At 37.3% G+C, this 23423-nt stretch overlaps 1 protein-coding gene and 1 pseudogene across 22 annotated transcripts in view; one reads left to right on the forward strand and one right to left on the reverse strand.

Moving 5' to 3' along the window:
* TNFSF4 (TNF superfamily member 4) overlaps positions 1-23423 on the forward strand; it is a 304161-nt gene that overhangs the window by 194875 nt on the left and 85863 nt on the right. The gene's annotated exons all lie outside the window — the stretch shown is intronic.
* On the reverse strand, positions 2164-2288 carry LOC112207571 (small nucleolar RNA U13; annotated as a pseudogene).

Consider the following 23423-nt stretch of genomic DNA (forward strand, 5'->3'; position numbering starts at 1 on the left):
AAATCTTGTCTTTTTCTTGCTTGTTGCCCATTGATGCCCTCTCAGGTTTCAACTCTCTTTTTTGCGGGGGGAAAGGATGGGGTGAGAAAGTTGTTAATTGGTGCCTTCAGAGATATCCCGGAAATATACATTCAAAGGCCTGTTTTATCCAGGATCTAGCTACTTTACAGTTGGAGAGTCCTTCAGAGTATGTATCCCACCACATAGGCTAAAGTGGAGGTCTTCAGGAACCATGTTCAGTTGAACTCAGTGCCTGTCACAATGATTCATTGAATGAGTAACTTACCTTTGACATAGGTAAAGAAGGTAGCTGTCAGTATAGCATGTACTGATAGATCTGGGACAGAATTGGTGCTGAAAAATGCTTTCACATTTGCTCCCAGTTGATGCCTGCATCTTTTCTAAATGAGCTTCTTTTAAGTTAAAGCCGATATTATTTAGTAAATGGAAATGCCTGCCAGGTTGGTCTCTGTATGTAACATATAAAAATTGTCATCAGTCATTTATCATTTATACCTTAGTAAGAATTTATTATATAAACAAAATGAAAGAGTCATCACATGTTTAAGCTAAAGAAACCTTAGACTTTATACATTTAAAAATTTAGGCCCAGCGTGGTAGCTCACGCCTGTAATCCCAGCACTTTGGAAGACCGAGGCGGGTGGATCACAAGGTCGGGAATTCGAGATCAGCCTGACCACCATGGTGAAACCCCATCTCTATTAAAAATACAAAAATTAGCTGGGCATGGTGGCACATGCCTGTAATCCCAGCTACTCAGGAAGCTAAGGCAGGAGAATCACTTGAACCTGGGAGGTGGAGGTTGCAGTGAGCTGAGACAGTGCCACTGCACTCCAGCCTGGGCAACAGAGTGGGACTCTGTCTCAAAAAAAAAAAAAAATTTAGACTGTGAAATTTAACATATTCTATCCATATTATTCATAGACAGTGAGTTTAAATGTCTTATATAAGATCCTATAACAAACTCTACAACCACCAAGAAAACACAGACTTTTATTTCATTTTTTATTGATACATAATAATTGTACATACTTATGGGGTGCATATGATATTTTGGTACATGTATGCAATGTGTAATGATCAGATCAGGGTAATCAGAATATCCATCACCTCAAACATTTATCGTTTCTTTGTTTGGGAACATCCTAAATATTCTCTTCTAGCTATTTTAAAATATACAATAAATTCTTATTAACTATTGTCACCCTACTGTGCAATCAAACGCTAGAACTTACTTCTTCTATCTAACTATATTTTTGTACCCATCAACCAATATCTCTTTACCACCCTCACCATGCTTCCCAGTTTCTAGTAATCATTCTACTCTACCTCCATGAGATCAACTTTGAAAAAACAGATTTTTGATAAGAAGATTGTGTGGAGGTTGTGCATGAAAAGACTGGGAGTTGGACACACCTGGCTTTGCCAGTTAGTGATGTGTGACTGGACAAATTCTTATTCTCTCTGTGTCTTAGTTCATTTTTCACTGAAATAGATAATGTTAATATGTCCCTCATAGGATTGGTTGTGAGTATTAAATGAGATAATGTATTTAAAGCATTTAGCAAATGTCTCATGCATAATGAGTTCAATAATGTTGGCTGAAGATTTGATTACTCCATCCTTCTAGCTGTAGAAGCAAGCCAACACAGAGGAGAACCTTGATCTTGAGAACATTGATCACCTTGAGCCATTAGAAAAATATCTAAATGTTATCTTAAAAAATAGAGCCATTATAGCTTTCTTATGTAAGCATATTTCAGTCATAATATATATTTTTACAATTTAAAGAGATATTCAATAGCTTCCTGAGAAATGCAGTCATACATTAGTGCTTATTCAATTTCTGATGATGACATATAAATGAAATATGTTGTGCACATACCACTCTGCCTGATTCCCATGTTCTTGCTCTCATCTTGAGGAGAATATATTAAAGCTTAGATTTTTGGAACAACTTGCCTAAGGAACTAAAAAGCCAGGTTTCTATACTAAACATCTTTACTAAGTTTGTTAAGCATGGGCTCTTTCCATTCAGCGTGCATGTAATATAATCCTTTACATCTGAATTCTTCCATACATTAAAATCACACTTGGCAAAAATATTCCTTTTTTTTTTCTTTTTTTGTTTGTTTTGTTTCACGTCAGATGGGTAATGTGCCAACAAACTTTGTGTGAGACGTGCCTCCCACAAACTGTTCTAACAATGCGCATCTCATGTACTAGTGTGAAAACCCAATTATCACGCTTATGAACCACAACAGGATTGCAAAAAATATTTCCCCATTTTTTTGAGACTCAACACTGATTTTATCTCTTGACTTTAAAGCCTCTTTTTCAGTATTTCAAGTTTTAAGATTATGTAAGAACTAGTAATAGTTAAATCTAGCAACTGAGAAGTACCCTTACAAAATTGGAAAGTAGGTTATTGCCCGGGAGTTTAAATAATAAAATCCATGTACAATGAATGAGATGAGCCATCTCTAAAGTTAGGCTAAGAGATTATTAATAATCTTTAAACTTCTGACTCATGATTTTTGAAATTCCCCAAGCACCAGTCAATGAGATCTGGGCATAATCTCAGTGAGACAGAATTAGAACGTGATTTTAACATACTAAGTAGAAATAATCAATTGCATTATATTATTTGCTTTAAAGTAAGGTATTGGAAGCAGACAAGCTTCCATAGTGAAAACTAAAAATGAGGGCCGGAGAGAAAGCATTCAAATGTTTATTCAGCCTTATCCAAGGAATAAAAACTAACTTGTCGTTGTTAGGTAGTGATTCATTATCAGGACTCACAACAATGATTTGAATGAGGAGGGACCATTAAGACTAATTATTGTGTTTTGTCTTCATGTTCTCCATCTATCCATTCATTCACCCATGCCCCCACCCATTTATTTGACAAATATTTATTGAATCTCTACCATCTGCCAACTACTAGTTAGATTATGAACACATGAAAATGAAGGACACAGACCTTGAACTCAGGGAATTCATAACCTAAAGGAAGAGAAACCAGAAAGACAGATCAACCATGATTAGTGTAATTGGTAAAATGGTACAAACAGGAATGGTATCCAGCCTCCCTTGAGGGGCTGGAGGGAAGAGTAGGTAAGAACAGAGGAAGAGTAGACATGGGAGACAGTGGTGGTTAGGTTATAGTGATGGACATTATGAAAAGAGTGTACAGGGAGGACATCACTAGTTTAAATTTGGAAGGATGTATGGAAGTTTGGTATGCAGAGAAAGGAAGAAAAGACATCCTAGGCAGGGGCACTGTGTATAAAACAGAGGAAAGACTGAAAAAGTGAGGCATTTTCTGAGAAGACCAAGAAGTTTGAAAAGAGATGAGGCTACATTTTGGCAGAAGGCAGTTTATAAAGGGCCTCACAGACAATGGAAAATATTTTATAATTATTCTAAAATAATGAAGGATAATTAAATGATGTTGAGTGAGATTATTATGGATTTGTGTTTTGTTTTTACACATTATTGGTATTGCACTAAATGTTGTCAAGGGTGTTACAAAGGAGACTCAGGGAAACCTGAAAAAAGGTAGTAGCACTGGGAAATGAGAGAAGGAATGGGTCTGAGAAATACCTAGGTGACAGGATTTATCTAGATTCATGGTTAAGTTTTTGGAGTGTAGATAAGGAAGGGAAGGCAATTACGATGATTGCCAAGTTTCTGACTTGAATACAAGTTGGCTGGTGCCACGTTTTCTACTACTGTTAGAAAACACAGAGGAGCAGATAATGATGAAGACATGGTGAGTTCAGTTTTGGACCATGATATTTGAGTTTGGCTACTCAAGTGGAGCTTACCAGAGGCAGTTGGATGTGTGAAGCTGCAATTTGGGAGAGAGATCTGGGTTGCATATTTAAATTGGGGTTTTTAACAACATAAAGACAGAATTGAAGCCATGGATAAGAACGAGGACTGAGGACAGAGGCTTGAGTAAATTAACATTTAGGGAGACAAAAAGTAAAGGAAACTCAGAATGTTCAAAGAACTAGAAGAACCAGGTAAGAGTATGGGCTTAAACCATGGAAAGAGAGTTCTGTAAAGAAAAGTGAACAAGAGCATTTAATGTCACAAAAAGATCAAAAGAAAGGTGAGAAATGTAGATGTTCATTTGATTTTGAAATGTAGGGGTGCTCTTAGTCACCATTAAGTCCTTTTTATACAAAATATGAGTTGTGATTATGACCTACAATGTCCTAGGGGAAACTAGCTTGCCAGCTTTTAAAAATCACTTGGTAGTAATTGAGTCAGTGGCCAGGAGAAGCGAGATCTTCCAACAGTAACAATTTATGCCCACTGGACAAGTAGGGCAGCTACTATGTTTCTTGTGGCCTAGTAAAAGTTTTAAATTTTACATGTTTGGATTACAAATATGTTTTTCCTCAAGATATTTTTGTTGACAAGCAATTTGACCCATTTGTGTGCAGCCACTGTGGCTGATCTGACATTCTTATAGGGCTTTGGATGCTTTTACAGGGAATTCTGCCCTTATCTTCCTTCTTGATTAATTGGCTAAATAATATCATCATATCAATTTATTTCGAGAATGCTTCTGGTAGCTGGAACATGTGTTCTGGAAATCTCCTCCCCTTGCTGTGCCTCCCATTCCTTTAATTTTGAAACATCATTTGTGTGGAAAGAAGGTTATTCCATATCTGTATAATCACTTATATGCTAGCTGTGCTCTGAGATCATATTTGATTTGTTAAGATGTAAAGTGCAATTTTTTGAAGACTTTACTTTCCAGTGAAAGTTTCATTGAGCTCTGCCTCATAGATATATAAAAGCTTTTCATGCTGATGTTGGGAATGGCATAAATGATGGTGGTAGGGTTACTTAATGGAGACAACGACAAATATTAAAGTAGTCCATGCCAGTTGGAACCTGAAATGAATGGGCTTGGGAGAAGAAGAAAAAATATTTCTTGTCTATTTCAAGGAGGCTGGAAATAACCAGAAATGCATCATTTTGAAGGAACAATCAGGAGAGTGTAAGAGATATATAAATTCATTCATTCATTAAAAAATAATTGAACACCTACTCTATACCAAGCATTGTGCAAAGTGCTGGCCATGTAGTAGTTACCAAGATAAACAAGATCTCTGGATGCACAAAATGGGAGAATGTAGTATATTTTACATTTCAAGACTTGAAATTGTATTGAATTAAAAGTTGTCAGAAAAGGCTGGGAAAAATGAAAATAAGACTTGGGATCTCCTATTTAAATGATCTGAGAGCATTTGGATACTGTTCTTCTTAGATGAGCAAATCTCGTTGGTTATTGAATTTAGGCCTGACACAAGAAGGATTTGGACCTACACTAAAGTTTTACACTCCCTGGGATTCTTCGTGGTGTCATTCTTCCCTTAGTGTAATCCTCCCTCCTATACCTGTCATGCTATTTCTGCCAGGATCATTTCTGTAGGAACCTTGACCATATAAACACAATGGTTAAAAACATGAGTTTTGTAATCAGACTGACCAGGACTCTCGTTTGTCATTGATGAGCAATGTATAACCATACTTACTTCAATGGACTTCTGTGAGACTAAGTGAAATGAATACCCAAAGCTTTTAGCACCCAATGTGCCTGATACATTGTAAGTGTCCATTATTATTAGCATTGCCCTGGATTCTAATAGTGACCCAGAGATAGTGCTAATGCAGAACTGATAGCAATAAAAGACAAATCCACCTTTGTACTAGCCACTCTTGTGGGTCACACCTGGTAAAAACTATTGTATATTAAGTACTTATTATGTCCCAGCTTTATGCTAAGTAACTTACATATGAGTTGACAGTGTCTATTCCTCCTTGCCACTCCTCTCATATTTTTGTTCTTACCGTTGAAGTTCTGAGGACACCCTAGAAATAGGGCATCCCCCCAAAATTGGGGTCAATAGGTTAGAAAGGCTACACAGGTCACAGCAGAACTCTAATCTCTCAGACTCCCAAGTTTAAGACTGCACTTTCCCTCAATGCTGTATTTAGGTCTCTTTCTTTATTTTCCTGGCCAAGTCATCAGAAGCTGGTTGAACAGAACAGATCCTGAATAGTTACCTTAATGACAAATAATAACAGCTACACATTTTCCCATGGTCTTCACCCCAGTCAGGTTTCTGTCTCCTCACTATGGAAGGTGGTAGGGTGAATACCATGAAACCACGTGCTGCTCTCTTTTTTACCACTGGCAGAGTTTCACTCTGGTTGAATGGGTTCAAAGAGAAGGTTTCACTCTAACTGCTGGCCTTACAGACACCTGGAACATCTGAAGCATTATTATTATGGCTGACTTGTTCTGAAGAACTCAGGCTTTTCTCATTTTTAGAAAGTGTAATTTTGTGTACTTGTATGAAGGGAAGAGAAATACTGCCCTCAGAAATGAAAATTCTATCACAGCATCACTGTTAGTTAGATATCATATGTACATCGAGCTGCAGATAATAAAGCAGCCATGTGATGGCTAAAGAGCCTGGTTCTTGGGTTGAAGAGGACAGACACAGGCAAGTTCTCCCCATCATCCTACCTGTGATTAGCCCAGTGGCCTGTTCTAATCTCCCTTTCTAAAATTCAGGCAAATGTTAATTTTCGTCTCAATAGTACTTAGTTAAATTTCTTGCAAATTTGAAATGTCAAATAGAAAACTCCCACAAAGTTGAGCTTGTAAATTAATCATGGCCACAGGAGCTAACCAGCAATGCCACTGGGCTAGACTTCAGCTCCTTTCCTGTGGCTCTAAGGCCTCCAACTCAGTAGCTCCTTTCTCTACTCATTCTCTCTGCTGCTGTTTAGGTCAGGCTCATTCACTCCCAGCTTAGTGTGCTTTTCCCTTGGACAAGATGACAGAAAGTTGACGGGCCATCATAGTGTTTGAGTCCTTCCCAATCATGGGAAACTGGGAACAACTGTGTACACTCTGAGACTGTGTGGTAGAGGTGGAGAGGAGAAGGAAGAGGGTAGTTAGGAGAAGTCTGAAGCCTATAGCTTAGAGAGTGTCTTCCTCATGAAAAATTGCACTCACTGGGCAGTGGCACTACAGAAACAGGCTTAATTTGGATTAATCTTTCTGTAAATCTGTATTGAGAATTGTTTCATAAAACAATGTCACCGGTCTTCTCTGTTGTTTGTCTCTCTGTTGCATAGGTTTAACATAATTATCTTTAGTTTTTCATTCTTAGGTATGATGTTGGTTGTCGATATTGATATTCTTTTTTATGTTAAGGAAACATCTATTACACATTTTTGAAGAGTTCATTTAACTAAAGCAATGGTTTTCAATTTGATTGAATTTCTTTTTGATGGCAACCAATTAAGATGCTTTTATTGTTTTTCTTATTTAATGTAATGGCACTCATACCAACCACACTATTGGGAAGTTTTAAAGGGCTAAATATGTTAAGCTACTAGAATAGTGTCATATAGTGTTAGCTGTTATTATGATACATGATGTGGTATGTTATCTTAATAAATTACAGATAACCCATTCTTACATTCCTGGATTAAACCCCAAAGCCTCTGTCAACCTGGGCTGCTGACTGATGTGTGTCCCATGGTGGGGAAACTCTAAACATTGTAAACAACTTTTTTTCCCTCAGGGGTTCCATGTTTTCCGTTGGGATTATAATTGTGTGAAAGCCGGCATTAACTTCCCTCTCTCCCAGAAAACATTGGTAATAAGAGATCTGCAAGTGCTTACAAATTGAACAGAAGTGGTCTCACCTGCTGTTGGTCAGATTATTTTGAATGGCCAACAGAGTGTTATAATCACAAAAATGTGGAAATGAGAGATGGATTTGTTCAGAGGCAATTCACCTTGGTGTTTTTACACACCTTATGACAGCTTTAGTTCCAGACTATCTTTTCCAGGATGTTTGTATAGAGCACAGAGGCTTGGGAGCTAGAGATGGTATCTCTCTCCAGGTCAGACAGTAGATTTGTTTCTTGAAAAAGATAATATAGTTTCTCTCTGTGGAGCAAAGTTTGGGCAGGTTTGCTTGCAGCCACTTAAAAGATGGGAAGTTTCCTAAGCTCAGGGTTCCTCATCTGGGATGGGACATGGATGTGTGTGCAGGATCTGCCCAGGCCTGTTCTGTGTCGTTCCCTTCCCTGATGGGACTTAGGGACAAAGGGACATATAGAGAACACGGAGCTTGTGCTGCATGCTCTGCCATGAGTAAAAATGGTCCAAATCAGTTTGGGCTTGTTGTTTCCTTTCCAACTAAATTTTGAAAGGGCAGCAAGTCAGCTTAGCACCTATGCTCTTGCTTAGAGATTGCTTAAGCCCTTGACAAGAGTTACACAAATGACGCTATAGCAAAATAGTCAAAGCAAAGTACTGCATGTGAACAGGCAATCAACTCAGGGGAAATCTAACTAAAAACATATGGAAAGTTTCTTGATTTTAGTGAGACATGCAAAATAAAGATACTTTTTATTAAACATGTATCAAAAATAAGGTACTCTTTTTTACTTATCAAATTGACTGAATTTAAAAACATATTTAACATTTGGTGCTGGTGAGAAAATGAATATAGTTACCTCATACAATGCTTTCAAGAGAGTGAATTCTTACTGTATTAATTTTCTATTGCTGTGTAACATTTGAATCTCTGAATTCTTTTTCTGGGATCAGCTGGAGAAAACGCTCTGCTTTTAAAGGGCTCATGTGGTTAGGTAAGAGCCACCTGGATAATGTCCCTATAGTAAGGTAATAGAATCAGGGAATCTATCATATCCACAGTTTTGGGGATTGTGCAGGGTGTGTACACAGTGGGAAGAGGGGGACATCTTAGAATTCTGCTTACCGTGGTTACTACAATCTTGGAAAGTAATCTGGCAATATCTTTTGCAATTATGCATCCATATACATTTTGATTCTGCAACCCAGCTTTTAGAACTCCATTTTTATAGAAGTACAGCAACATATAAGAATAAAAGTTCAAAAATGTTTTCTGCATTGTTTGTAAAGACCTCAAAAGGAGAATGCTTGAATAAGTTATGAAATATCAAAGACATTCTTATTGTAAATAACTTCGATCTTTATTGATTTGTACAGTGACAAATGCAAGTTGCTGAGCAATATGTGTTTAACAATATGATTCTATTTTGAAAAGAAAAATACAGAAACTATATGTATATACAGTGTGTGTGTGTGTGTGTGTGTGTGTGTGTGTGTGTGTGAACATGGAGAAGCAGGGACACCAACCTGTTAATTAGATTGCCTCATGGGCTAGAAATGGAAAGAGTTAGATGGGGTGGTGAATGGGGAGACTACTAGGAACTTTATCTTGACACATCTCTGCACTATTTCACTTGCTATAAGTAATATCTCACTTTTGTAATTAGAAATAATAAATATTATAGAAAGCTAAACAAAATGCGTATCCCTTATAGAAAGTTTGCAAAATACAGTCAAGCCTAATGAAGCAAATACAATTATCCATAATCCAAACATCCAGCCACACTTCCTTTTAATAGTTTGCTATATTCTATGCACATACATCCAAAAATTCAAAATGCTAATATTACTTTGAATCTTGATCTTTTTCATGTGAATATATTACAGATGAAAGTCTATCTTCATCCTAGGATTATGTACATAGTTATGAATATTTTCTTCCATGGCTATTATGGTCTAATTTTAAATATTTAAATGTGTAATTCCTCTGAAATTTATTTTGGTGTACGGTGCTAAATGACGATCTAATCATCTACATTTTTTCCCAACTGGTTAACTATTATCTCAATAACATTTATCAAATAGCCATCCTCATTGATTAGAAATGCCACTTGTATTATACTAAATTCTTATACAAAGGGTCTTTGAAAAGTTCATAGAAAATGTAGAATATAAAGAAAACTATTTCAAAAATTTTTTGCACCACAATAAACTTATAATAACTTGTGATAAAATATCTGAACAAGATCTAGCTTGAGGCACTAGGAAGAATAAGACATCAGTTTGAAGAAAGTCCCTATCAGGAGCAACACGAATTCTGCTAAAATTGAAGCAAGAACAAACATCAAATTTATGGTGAAGCTTGAGTGGAAGAATGGTGAAACCATCAATCCTTTGTGATAAATTTATAGAGACAATGCCCCAAAGAAATCAATAGTTTACAAATGGATAATTTATTTTAAGAAAGGACAAGATGATATTGAATATGAAGCCCACCGTGGCAGACCATCCACATCAATTTGCAAGGAAAAAATTCATTTTGTTTGTGCCCTAATTGAGGAAGACTGATGATTCACAGCAGAAATAATAGCCTCACAGATGTCTTAACTGATTCCGCTTACACAGTTCTGACTGAAAATTAAAGCTGAGCAACTTTTCACTCAATGGGTTCCAAAATAATTGTTCACAAATCAGCTGCAGAAAAGAGAGCAGAGCTTTCAATGGGAATTTTAAATGAATGAGATCAAGACCTTGAGACATTTCTTTGAAGCACTGTAATAGGAGATGAAACACAGTTTTACCAGTGGGACCCTGCAGACAAAGCCCGATCAAAGCAATGGCTTTCGAGAAGTGGAAGTGGTCCAGTTTGCAGACAGGGCAAGAGCAAAGGTCGTGGCAACATTTTTGGGGAACACTCAGGGTATTTTGCTTGTTGACTTTCTGGAAGGCCAAAGAACAATAACATCTGCTTATTACAAGAATGTTTTGAGAAAGTAGCCAAAACTTGAACAGAAAAACAACCAGGAAAGCTTCACTAGAGAGTCCTTTTTCACCATGACAATGTTCCTGTTCCTTCCTCTCATCAAACAAGGACAATTTCATGAATTTCGATGGGAAATGATTAGGTAACCATCTTGCAGTCCTGATTTGGCTCCTTCTGACTTCTTTTTGTTTCCTAATCTTAAAAAAAATCTCTAATGGGCATGCAATTTTCTTCAGCTAATAATGTAAAAAAAGACTACATTGACATGGTTAAATTCTCAGAATCTCAGTTTTTTTTATTATTATACTTTAAGTTCTAGGGTACATGTGCACAGCGTGCAGATTTGTTACATACATATACATGTGCCATGTTGGTGTGCTGCACCCATTAACTTGTCATTTACATTAGGTATTTCTCCTAATGCTCTCCGCACCCCCCAACCCCACGACAGGCCCCAGTGTGTGATGTTCCCCACCCTGTGTCCAAGTGTTCTCATTGTTCAATTCCCACCTATGAGTGAGAATATGTGGTGTTTGGTTTTCTGTCCTTGTGATAGTTTGCTCAGAATGATGGTTTCCAGCTTCATCCATGTCCCTACAAAGGACATTAACTAATCCATTTTATGGCTGCATAGTATTCCATGGGGCATATGTGCCACATTTTCTTAATCCAGTCTATCATTGATGGACATTTGGGTTGGTTCCAAGTCTTTGCTATTGTGAATAGTGCCACAATAAACATACATGTGCATGTGTCTTTATAGCAGCATGATTTATAATCCTTTGGGTATATACCCAGTAATGGAATGGCTGGGTGAAATGGTATTTCTAGTTCTAGATCCTTGAGGAATCACCACACTGTCTTCCACAATGGTTGAACTAGTTTACAGTCCCACGAACAGTGTAAAAGTGTTCCTATTTCTCCACATCCTCTCCAGCACCTGTTGTTTCCTGCCTTTTTAATGATCACCATTCTAACTGGTGTGAGATGGTATCTCATTGTGGTTTTGATTTGCATTTCTCTGATGGCCAGTGATGATGAGCATTTTTTCATGTGTCTGTTGGCTGCGTAAATGTCTTCTTTTGAGAAGTGCCTGTTCATATCCTTCGCCCACTTTTTGATGGGGTTGTTTGATTTTTTCTTGTAAATTTGTTTAAGTTCTTTATAGATTCTGGATATTAGCCCTTTGTCAGCTGATCTTTGACAAACCTGACAAAAACAAGAAATGGGGAAAGGATCCCCTATTTGATAAATGGTACTGGGAAAACTGCCTAGCCATATGTAGAAAGCTGAAATGGGATCCCTTCCTTTCACCTTGTACAAAAATTCTTTCAAGATGGATTAAAGACTTAAATATTAGACCTAAAACCATAAAAACCCTAGAAGAAAGCCTAGGCAATACCATTCAGGACATAGGCATTGGCAAGAATGACATCATGACTAAAACACCAAAAGCAATGGCAACAAAAGCCAAAATAAACAAATGGGATCTAATTAAACTAAAGAGCTTCTGCACAGCAAAAGAAACTACCATCAGAGTGAACAGGCAACCTACAGAATGGTAGAAAATTTTTGGAATCTCAGTTCTTTAAGGATGGACTAAATAGTTGGTATCATCACTTACAAAAGTGGCTTAAACTCGATGCAGCTTATGTTGAGAAATAAAGTTTATATTTTATATTTTTATTCCATTTTCTCATGAACTTTCAAAAGTACTCTCATATATATTTCCAAAGATTCAGTTCTACTCCATTGGTATGTATTTCTGAAAATTTGGTTCTACTGCATTGGTCAGATTATGACTCTAGTGCCACCTCATTAAAAAATGTACTATAGCTTTATAATATGCATTCACATCTGGTTGGGAAATCTCCCTGCTACTGTTGTATTTCTAATAGTTTTTGCTTTTTGCTTCCTTTTCTTTAGGCTTAGCTCCCTTGTTACTTGTTTGCTTTAACCACAGGTCTGTATAATTCTGCTCCTTCACAGCCCAACATAATTGGGAAAAAATGTACCACCATGCTGAGTGTCTGACTTTAAATTTATGATTACTCATCTTAAGTATTATGCTCCCCAATAATAGTCCATATTTCCCTATACTATTTACTTTCTCACTCTTCTAGATGATCATTTTGTACCATCTCTTTTCTCTTCAAATCTTTCGTTCCCAATCCTCACCCTCAGTTGTAACCCCTGCTTCCTCCTCAACCTTCTGCTTACTAAGCATTTGAGAGCCCCAGGGTCCTCTTCACTTTTCTATGTACAGTCATTGCCTAGGTGAGCTAATCCAAGCTCATGACTTTAAGTGGCACCTTTACACTAGCAATTCCCAAACTTACAGTCCCAGCCTTGACCTCTTCCTTTAACATCAGTGTCTAGCTGCTACTCATCTTTACTTTGAAGTATAACAGATATGTGAAGCTTATAAGTTCCAAATTGAACTTCTAAATGTTTTCCCCCAAATCTGCTCCTCTCATGGTCTTCCCCATTTTAGTATAGGGCAACTCTATTTTTCCAGTGCCTCAAGTCAAAAGACAATTGAGATTGTTCTTGACTTTGCTCTTTCTTGCATACCACACACCTGCTCTGTTAGCAAATTCTATCACATCTGCTTTCAGAGTATTCTCACAGTCTGACCCCTTCTTAGCATTCCTGCAACCTTCCAGGCTGGAGGCATCATTATCCTTATTGCAATAGCCTCTTGGCTGGTTTCCCTGCTTCTTCCCATCACAGCCCTTCCAATGTGCTCTCAGCAAGTGGCTGTAGTGATAATGTTAAAACATGAATCAAATCATGTCATCTCTTTACTGAACCCCAAAACAGTTGTCCTCTTTTATCTAAACTTTCTGTAGTTTCAGTTACCAGTGGTCAACCATGGCCTGAAAATATTAAATGAAAAATTGCACAAATAAACAATTCATAAGTTTTAAATTTCCACTGCTCTGAGTAGCATGATGAAATATTTCACCATCCCACCCAGGACATTAATCATCCCTTTGTCCAGTGTGTCTATGCTGTCCATGCTACCCGCCTGTTAGTCACTTAATAGCCATCTGGCTTATCAGATCAACTATTGTGGTATTGCAGGGCTTGTATTCAAGGAATCCTTATTTTACTTAATAATGGCCCCAAAGCATGCAAAAATAGTGATGCTGGAAATCTAATTATGCAAATGGAAGCTGTAAAGTGCTTCTTTTAAGTGAAAATGTGAAAGTTCTCAACTTAATAAGGAAAGAAAAAAATTGTATGTTGAGGTTGCTAACACCTATGGTAAGAAAGAATCTCTTACCTGTGAAACTGTGAAGAAGTAAAAAGAATTTCATGCATTGTATACATAGGGTTTATCTATATAAACTATCTGTGGTTTCAGGTATCCACTAGGGGTCTTGAAAAGTATCTTCCTCAGAAGATTGCATTCTGCCATTCTTATTTCATCTACCCCTCTATCTACTCCCTGGACCCTCTTGATTATTACTTTCAATAGAGCTTTTAGAAATTACATTTTGCATTATAAATTATAAATACATGTAAATATTAATTCATTCCACCTTAGTAAGTCACGTGCACATAATGTCTTTTGATAAAAATAGACTATAATGAGGAGAGTAAACGTTGTACTCTATCTGAACCGCATCACTGAGGACATTAAAAATGACTTCGTCACATTTTTTGAGGTTATGTATTTACAACTGTGGTCTTTATCAGCACCACTTAAGATTTCAAATATGGTAGGTGCATAATGTCATTTTGCTATATTCCTTTTTGTCCCTAATAATGTCATTATGTCTGGGTCTACTTTATCTGATAGTAGTATAGTCATTTCTGCTTTTATTGATTATGCATGATATATCTTTCCCCATCCTTTTACTTTCATCCAACCTATGTCATGTTTGAAGTGAGTTTCATGTAGACAGTATATAGCTGGATTGAGTTTTAAAAATCTACTTTGCCAATCTCTTTCAGTTTGTGTAAGTCTGACATTTTATTATTTGTTTTCTGTCCATTCCCTCTGTTTCTTGTTTTTCTTTATTTCTTGGCTTCCTTTGGGTAACTTACACATTTTTTAAGAGTTTCATTTTTATTTATTTATGACATCTTTGATTGTATCACTTTGTGTAGTTTTCTTAGTGGTTGCTCTAGGTATTTCTGTGTATATACATAACTTACCTTAGCCTACGGGTGTTGCTGTTTTACCACTGTTAGTGGTAACCTAAGTTTAGAAACCCTATTTCCATTTCAGGTCTCTTTAGCTTCTTCTGCTTCTAGATATAATTGTCTTAAATATTTCCTTTACGTATATTGAGCATCACATCAGATGGTATTAGAAGTTTTACATCAACTATGAAATGTGATTAATGAACCTCATGAAGTGAAAGATGGTCTATTATATTTGCTGCTGTTTTTTTTCATTCAGTTGCCCTTCTTTTCTGTCTGAAGGCCCCAGCCTTCTCCTGTTACCATTTTTGCTCTGTTTGGAGAGTTTGTAAGCTCTTTAAGTGTAGGTCTACTAGAAACAAATTCTCTTGATTTCCCTTAATCTGAGGATGTCTTTGTTTCTCCTTTGTCCTTGAAAGATAGCTTTGTCAGGTGCAGGATTCAGAGTTAACAGTGTTTTCTCTAAGTACTTGAGAAATCTTTCACCAAATTTTTTTGTGACCTCTATGGTTTCATATGAGAAATCTGCTGTCATTTGCTTTGGTGTTCCTTTACAGGAATACTTCCTCTCCTGTTCCTTCTCTTTCCTCTCCTCTCCTCTCCTCTCCTCTCCTCTCCTCTCCTCTGCTCTCGTCTCCTCTCCTCTGCTCTCCTCTCCTCTGCTCTCCTTTCCTTTCCTCTCCTCTCCTTTCTTGTTTCCCTCCACCTCCTCTCTGGAAATTAGTTTCTATTGTACTGGCAATCTGATGAAGGACTGACTAGTGAGTAATCCTGGAAGCAAATCCTCCAGCCTTAATCAAACCTTCAAATGACTGTAGCCCTGGCTGACAGCTTAACTGTAATCTCCCAGGAGACTTTGAGCCAGAACCACCTAGATCATTCATGACCCACAGAAACCACGAACTAATAAATTCTTGTTTTAAACCACTGAGTTTTGTAGTAATTTATTATGCAGGGTAAGATGACTAATGCAAAAATCCCATTAATTAGATCAATGTCCCACAATGGGTAATTACTATCACACATACAATAGAGCAGATATTTCATTTTTATGATTGGATAAACCTACTGGTATGCAAATTGGGAATCAGCATTTATAATATGTGCTGCATATATTTGAGGGAAAAGTGCACAATGGCCTTTTGTTTTGTTCATCACTGAAATCCCAAATTATATGAGAAAATATGTTTTGTTTAGTTGCTGATGATCTCATGAACTTCAATATAGCCTGGCAAAGGTATGTTGGGGCTCCTAATTCCAGGATACTCACTATGTTTGCAGAAAGAACGGGTGTTACTCTGCTAAAGGAGGTTAAGCCCAAGCTCTATTTCACCTTATTTTTTAAAGGAGAATAGTTGATTAATAATACATCTTTCGATCTTAATTTATGATTAAAGGAAATAGTGAGACTTGTGGATACAATCAGATAACAGTCACTGGCTATGCATCTTTTCAGTGCTGTGTAAGTTAATGGAAAGCATGTGAGTATAAGACTGTCTTTTCCACATTGAGAACACTAGATGTCAAGAGGAAAGTTGCTCCTATGAGTTTTAAAAATAACAGCTGGGTTAAAAAGATTTCTTCATGACACCGTGATACTGAGAATGATGATAATAACCATTCAAACAATTTCATATAGTTAGAACTTCCAGTAAGTAGTTCCTGGATCCCCCAAATTTGAGTAAACACTTACCTGACACATGGAAGACATTAAATGACAGTTATCATTTTATTATTTTTTGGATATGTATTATTTTTTGAGTGCTCCCTAAACGTTTGACACTGTAATAAACACGAGGAATATAAAAATAAATGTGACCATCAAGGAGTCTAGAAAAGGGAGAAAGGCACATACACTAATCATGTGAACGCCAGACAGACATTGCTATGCTGGAGGAATTCACAGAGAACATGAAGAAAGGCATCTAGCTCAATTTGGATGGGTGGCTAGAAAGGCTTCCTGTAGGAACAATATTTGAGAAGAATCTTAAAGGAATAGTGACAATAGAGTACGTAATTTGTTGGGGGCTGATTCATGACACATTTCCATATATTTTAGAAGCCAGACAAGCAGGTGTTCATCCTATTTTGAGGTGCTCAACCAGGACTCTCACTTGGTGGGAGGCTATCCCATTTCTCTACAGAGTTGGGCTGTATTTTCATGGTGTAGTATATATATATATGCATACCCTTCTTGCAGTAATTTGCCTTGTTTTCTCAAACTGTATGTTTGCAAAAGCTGTTTCTACTCTCTTTGATATTCTTTACTCATCATCCATTGAACTCATTCACACCCAGCCTTCAAATACATACTCATCCTTCAAATTCTTTCTTTAGAAGTATTTCCCACTACCCTAGGTTGAATTGGTTATTATCTCTCCATCCTTCTTACTCTTGCACACTCTTTACATTCATTAATGATTATCTTTGTTCATGTGATCCGGGATAGTTTTAACTTTTGGAAGACAGGACATATGTCCTATTGTGATGGTTGCATTATTATTCTAGTCAGGTTAAGCACTTATATATCACTCCATAAGCATTAAGGAGTTAAAGTTTAGAGGAAAAGAGTTTTATGATTAGATTTGCCATCTAGAAATATGACTTTTGCAATAGGGAGGATGCAGTATCGGGGAAGCATTAGAGACAGAAAGGCTAGTTAGAAGGCTATTACCACTAATGCAAATTAAAATAATGAATGGGAATAAACAAAACAAACTAGAAAATTTAGTGGGAAAGAATATCATTCCCAGTCGAATTGAAATGAATAGAGATGCAGAAGGGAGTCATGTGGTTGGATTTCAGCTGTCCTTTGAAGAGTGGAAAGGATTTGGATAGACAGAGTGTGTGGGTGAAATCATTCAGGTAGGAAGAAGAAAATATGGGCATATATGGAAATGATTGCTGAAGGGACCAAAAAAGTAACTTTTCTCTAAAAGTTACTGTTCACTTATACAGTCATTGATGTAATGTGGGTTTATGCAGGCTCTCCATTTGCTGTTTTATATATGATCATAAAATAGCCCATCAGAAATTAATCTGGCTAATTTCTATTGAGTCTACAGATCTCAGCTAACTTTCCTTCCCGCTGGACCAGCAGTGTATAAGCTGAGTATGCATACCCCAGAGGATAAGTAGAGCCTTTCCTAGGGGTAGTCACAAGTAGTGTCAAGGAAACACGTTTCCAGACCCTCAACTTCCAAACATATTATTTCTTAAAATTAACTCATGATATTCCACTGCCCGGCTATAGGAATATTCTGGACTCCTTTCTCAGTCCACTTTCATAATTGGTCTCTTTGTCCTTTATAAAATAAATTCACATCTCTCACTCATCTTGAATCTTACTATGCTACATTGGGGAGTAAAAACTTCTGCGGGGTCTAAAAGAAGGGACCATTTGAAATATTGGTATTAGAGAAGTCTCCTCTGGTCAAGGCTCCATAAGGTTTTTTGTTTGTTTTATTTTCTTTGCTTTACACATATTTCCATCAAAAGCAAAGCATGCCATAGAAATGAAGTATTTTGCCTTGTGTTGTGATGGTCTGAATTCAAATTTACTGTAGAGTGGGCAGTGGAATAATGATAATTTTCATTCAATAACCTTGTCCTTCTTCCCTTCTCCAACTAATGTCACTGAATGTAGTGTCCCTGAGGGAGAGTCACTTAAGAACAGTAGAATTTTAGAAAGAAACAGGGAGGGAAGTTGGCCTTACTGCATTCAGCAACAAAATTATAGTAAGTTTCAGTACCCGCTCTCTGTCTTTCTCTTTCTCAGAATTATAATTCAGAAGAAGCTGGTTGTTACAGGAATGCATATTAACATTTTGTTAAAATTGAATAATGTCAGAAAGTTTGTTTGCTTTGCCTGATTGGTTTGGCAATGAAGATTTGCTTTGTTCATTACATTATGTGGCAGACCATTTGCACAAGTAGCCTCTACTAAGTCTGCAGTTTCAAGATTTGGAAGAAAATATACTTTAATGTAAGATTTAGTTAAATATTTCTATATGATGAAATGTTTATATTTTTAAATATAAGAACTCAAGGCCAGGCATGGCGGCTTACACCTGTAATCCCAACACTTTGGGAGGCCAGGAGAATCACGTGGGCCCAGGAGTTTGAGTCCAGCCTGAGCAACATAGAGAGACCACTGTCTCTACAAAAAAAAAAAAAAAAAAAAAGAAGCCAGATGTGGTGGCATGCACCTGTGGTCCCAGCTACTTGGGAGGCTGAGGTGGGAGGATCTCTGGGGCTCAGGAGGTCAAGAGTGCATTGAGCAGTGATCACTCATGCCATTGTACTTCAGCCTGGGTGACAGAATAATACCCTGTCTCAAAAAAAATTCAAAATATTTTAAAAAAATTTTTATTTTAAGTTCAGGGGTACATGTGCAGGTTTATTATATAGGTAAATTTGTATCATTAGGGTTTGTTATACAGATTATTTTGTCACCAGGTACTAAGCCTAGTATCCAATAGTTATTTTTTCTGCTCCTCTCCCTCCTCCCACCTTCCACCCTCAAGTAGGCCCCAATGTCTTCTGTTCCCTTTTGAAAGAATTTTATGGTGGTTTGCTGTGGTGTGTCACCTAGGTCCTCCCTTCAGGATTTCCCCAGTTGCCTGGAATAGTGGCTGCTCACAGCCTTTTCCTCTCTGGAAATTGCCCTCTGCTGAAGGAAATGTCCCTTCCCAAGGCTATGGCTCTCCTTGGGGTCAGCCTACACTCAGTGGTTAATCCCATGCAGATGGCATAAAGACATCCTTTTGCCTCCATTTCGGAACATCTCTGAAGGGCCATCTCATCCCTAGATCTCAAACTAAAGGAAGTGATTCTCCATGACAGAGTAACAGCCACAATTACTAATTATTTATTAAGTGTTAGTAAGAGCCTTTTGGATTTACTTCCCAGAAAATGAGAAAGTGAATGATTTTGTAATGTCTGGGTAACAAATTCTTTAGCCAGTTAGGTGGTTTCCAATTTTTTGCTTTCAAAAAAATTGCAGGAGGGTCCAATTGAGTTGTGAGTGATGAATATTAAAAATAATTTCTAGAAATAGCTTATCATCTGATTTCCAGATATAACTCAGAAAGAGACCAAAGAAATTGAGTAAATTGAATTGAGTAATTGAAATAGCGTTATGCTTCCAGCTGTGTTCTTTTTGCTTAGGATTGTCTTGGCTATTTGGGCTATTTTTTGGTTCTATATGAATTTTAAAATAGTTTTTTCTAATTCTGTGAAGAATGTCAATGGTAGTTTAATGGGAATAGCATTGAATCTATAAATTACCTTAGGCAGTATGGCCATTTCACCATATTGATTCTTCCTATTCATGAGCATGGAATGTTTTTGCATTTGTTTGTGTCCTCTCTTATTTCCTTGAGCAGTGGTTTGTACTTGTCCTTGAAGAGATCTTTCACTTGTTAGCTGTATTCCTATGTATTTTATTCTTTTTGCAGCAATTGTGAGTGGGAGTTCGTTCATGATTTGGCTCTTGGCTTGTCTGTTGTTGGTGTATAGGAATGGGTAGTGATTTTTGCACATTGATTTTGTATCCTGAGATGTTGCCGAAGTTGTTTATCAGCTTAAGAATCTTTTGGGGGCCGGGCGTGGTGGCTCACGCCTGTAATCCCAGCACTTTAGGAGGCTGAGACGGGCGGATCATGAGGTCAGGAGATTGAAACCATCCTGGCTAACATGGTGAAACCCTGTCTACTAAAAAGACAAAAAATTAGCCAGGCACGGTGGCAGGCGCCTGTAGTCCCAGCTACTCGGGAGGCTGAGGCAGGAGAATGGCATGAACCTGGAAGGCAGAGCTTGCAGTGAGCCGAGATTGCGCCACTGCACTCCAGCCTGGGCGACAGAGCGAGACTCCATCTCAAAAAAAAAAAAAAAAAGAATCTTTTGGGCTGAGATGATTTCTAGATATAGAATCATGTCATCTGCAAACAGAGACAATTTGACTTCCTCTTTTCCTATTTGACTACCCTTTATTTCTTTCTCTCGCCTGATTGCCCTGGCCAGAACTTCCAATACTAGGTTGAATAGGAGTGGTGAGAGAAGGCATCCTTGTCTTGTGCCAGTTTTCAAGGGGAACGCTTCCAGTTTTTGCCCATTCAGTATGATATTGGCTGTGGGTTTGTCATAAATAGCTCTTACTATTTTGAGGTATGTTCCATCAACACCTATTTTATTGAGAGTTTTTAACATGAAGGGATGTTGAATTTTAGCGAAAGCCTTTTCTGCATCTATGATGATAATCATGTGGTTTTTGTCATTGGTTCTGTTTATGTGATGGATTATGTTTATTGATTTGCATATGTTGAACCAGCCTTGTATCCCAGGGATGAAGCTGGCTTGATTGTGGTCGATAAGCTCTTTGATGTACTGCTGGATTTGGTTTGCTGGTATTTTATTCAGGATTTTTGCATCGATGTTTATCAGGGATATTGGCTGAAGTTTTCCTTTTTTGTTGTATCTTTGCTAGGTTTTGGTATCAGGATGATGTTGGTCTTATAAAATGAGTTAGGGAGGAGTCCTTCCTTTTCAATTTTTTGAAATAGTTTCAGAAGAAATGGTACCAGCTCCTCTTTGTACCTCTGGTAGAATTCAGCTGTAAATCTGTCTGGTCTTGGGCCTTTTTTTTGGTTGGTAGGTTATTTATTACTGCCTCAATTTCAGAACTTGTTATTGGTCTATTCAGGGATTCAACTTCTTCCTGGTTCAGTCTTGGGAGGATGTATGTGTCCAGGAATTTATCCATTTCTTCTAGATTTTCTAGTTTATGTGCATAGAGGTGTTTATAGTATTCCCTAATGGTTGTTTGTATTTCTGTGGGGTCAGTGGTGATATCCTCTTTATCATTTTTTATTATGTCTATGTGATTCTTCTTTGTTTTCTTTTTTATTAGTGCAGCTAGCAGTCTATATATTTTATTAAGTTTTTCCAAAAACCAGCTGCTGGTTTCATTGATTTTTTTGAAGTGTTTTTCATGTCTCTATCTCCTTCAGTTTCACTCTGATCTTGGTTATTTCTTTTCTTCTGCTAGCTTTGGGGTTTGTTTGCTCTTCATTCTTTCATTCTTTTAGAAGTGATGTTAGGATGTCAATCTGAGATCTTTCTAGCTTTTTGATATGGGCATTTAGTGCTATAAATTTCCCTGTTAACACTACTTTAGCTGTGTCCCAGAGATTTGGTACATTTTCTCTTTGTTCTCATTAGTTTCAAAGAACTTTCTGATTTCTGCCTTAATTTCATTATTTACCCAGGAGTCATTCAGGAGGAGGTTGTTCAATATCTGTGTAGTTGTGTGGTTTCTTAGTCTTGAGTTCTAATTTGATTGCTCTACCTTCTGAGAGACTATTTGTCATAATTTCAGTTCTTCTGGATTTGTTGAGGAGTGTTTTACTTCCAATTATGTGATTGATTTTAGAGTAAGTGCCATGTGGTGCTGAGAAGAAAGTATATTCTGTTGTTCTGGGGTGGAGAGTTCTGTAGCCATCTAACAGGTCCACTTGATCCAGAGCTGAATTCAAGCCCTGAATATCTTTATTAATTTTCTATCTCAATGATCTGTCTAATATTGACAGTGGGGTGTTAAAATGCCCATTATTATTGTGTGGGAATCTAAGTCTCTTTGTAGGTCTCTAACAACTTGTTTTATGAATCTGGGTGCTCCTATATTTGATGCATATATATTTAGGATAGTTAGCACTTCTTGTTTAATTGAATCCTTTACCATTATGTAATGCCCTTCTTTGTCTTTTTTGATCTTAGTTGGTTTAAAGTCTGTTTTGTCAGAAACTGGGATTGTGACCCCTGTTTTTTTGCTTTCCATTTGCTGATAAATATTCGTCCATCCCTTTATTTTGATTCTATGTGTGTCTTTGCATGTGAGATGAGTCTCTTGAATACAGCACACTAATAGGTCTTGATTCTTTATCCAGCTTGCCATTCTATGCCTTTTAATTGGGATATTTAGCCCATTTACATTTAAGGTTAATATTGTTATGTGTGGATTTGATCCTATCATCATGATGCTAGCTGGTTATTTTTCAGCCTTGTTAATGTAGTTTTTTCATAGTGTCATTGGTCTGCCTAGTACAGTGTGTTTTTGTAGTGGCTGGTAATGGTTTTTCCTTTCCATATTTGGTGCTTCCTTTAGGAGCTCTTGCAAGGCAGGCCTTGTGATGACAAATTCCCTCAGCATTTGCTTGTCTAAAAAGGATTTTATTTCTCCTTCACTTACAAAGCTTCGTTTGGTTGGATAAGAAATTCTGGGTTGGAATTTCTTTTCTTTAATAATGTCGAATATTGGCCCCCAAACACTTCTGGCTTGTAGAGTTTCCACTGAGAGGTCTGCTGTTAGTTTGATGGGATTCTCTTTGTAGGTGACCTGTCCTTTCTCTCTGGCTGCCCTTAACATTTTTTCCTTCATTTTGACCTTGGAGAATCTGACGATTATGTGTCTTGGGGTTGATCTTCTCATGGAGTATCTTAGTGGGGTTCTCTGGATTTCCTGAATTTGAATGTTGGTCTGTCTTGCTAGGTTGGGGA

This window comes from Pan troglodytes, chromosome 1 (assembly GCF_028858775.2).
Source record: "Pan troglodytes isolate AG18354 chromosome 1, NHGRI_mPanTro3-v2.0_pri, whole genome shotgun sequence".
Lineage (NCBI taxonomy): Eukaryota > Metazoa > Chordata > Mammalia > Primates > Hominidae > Pan > Pan troglodytes.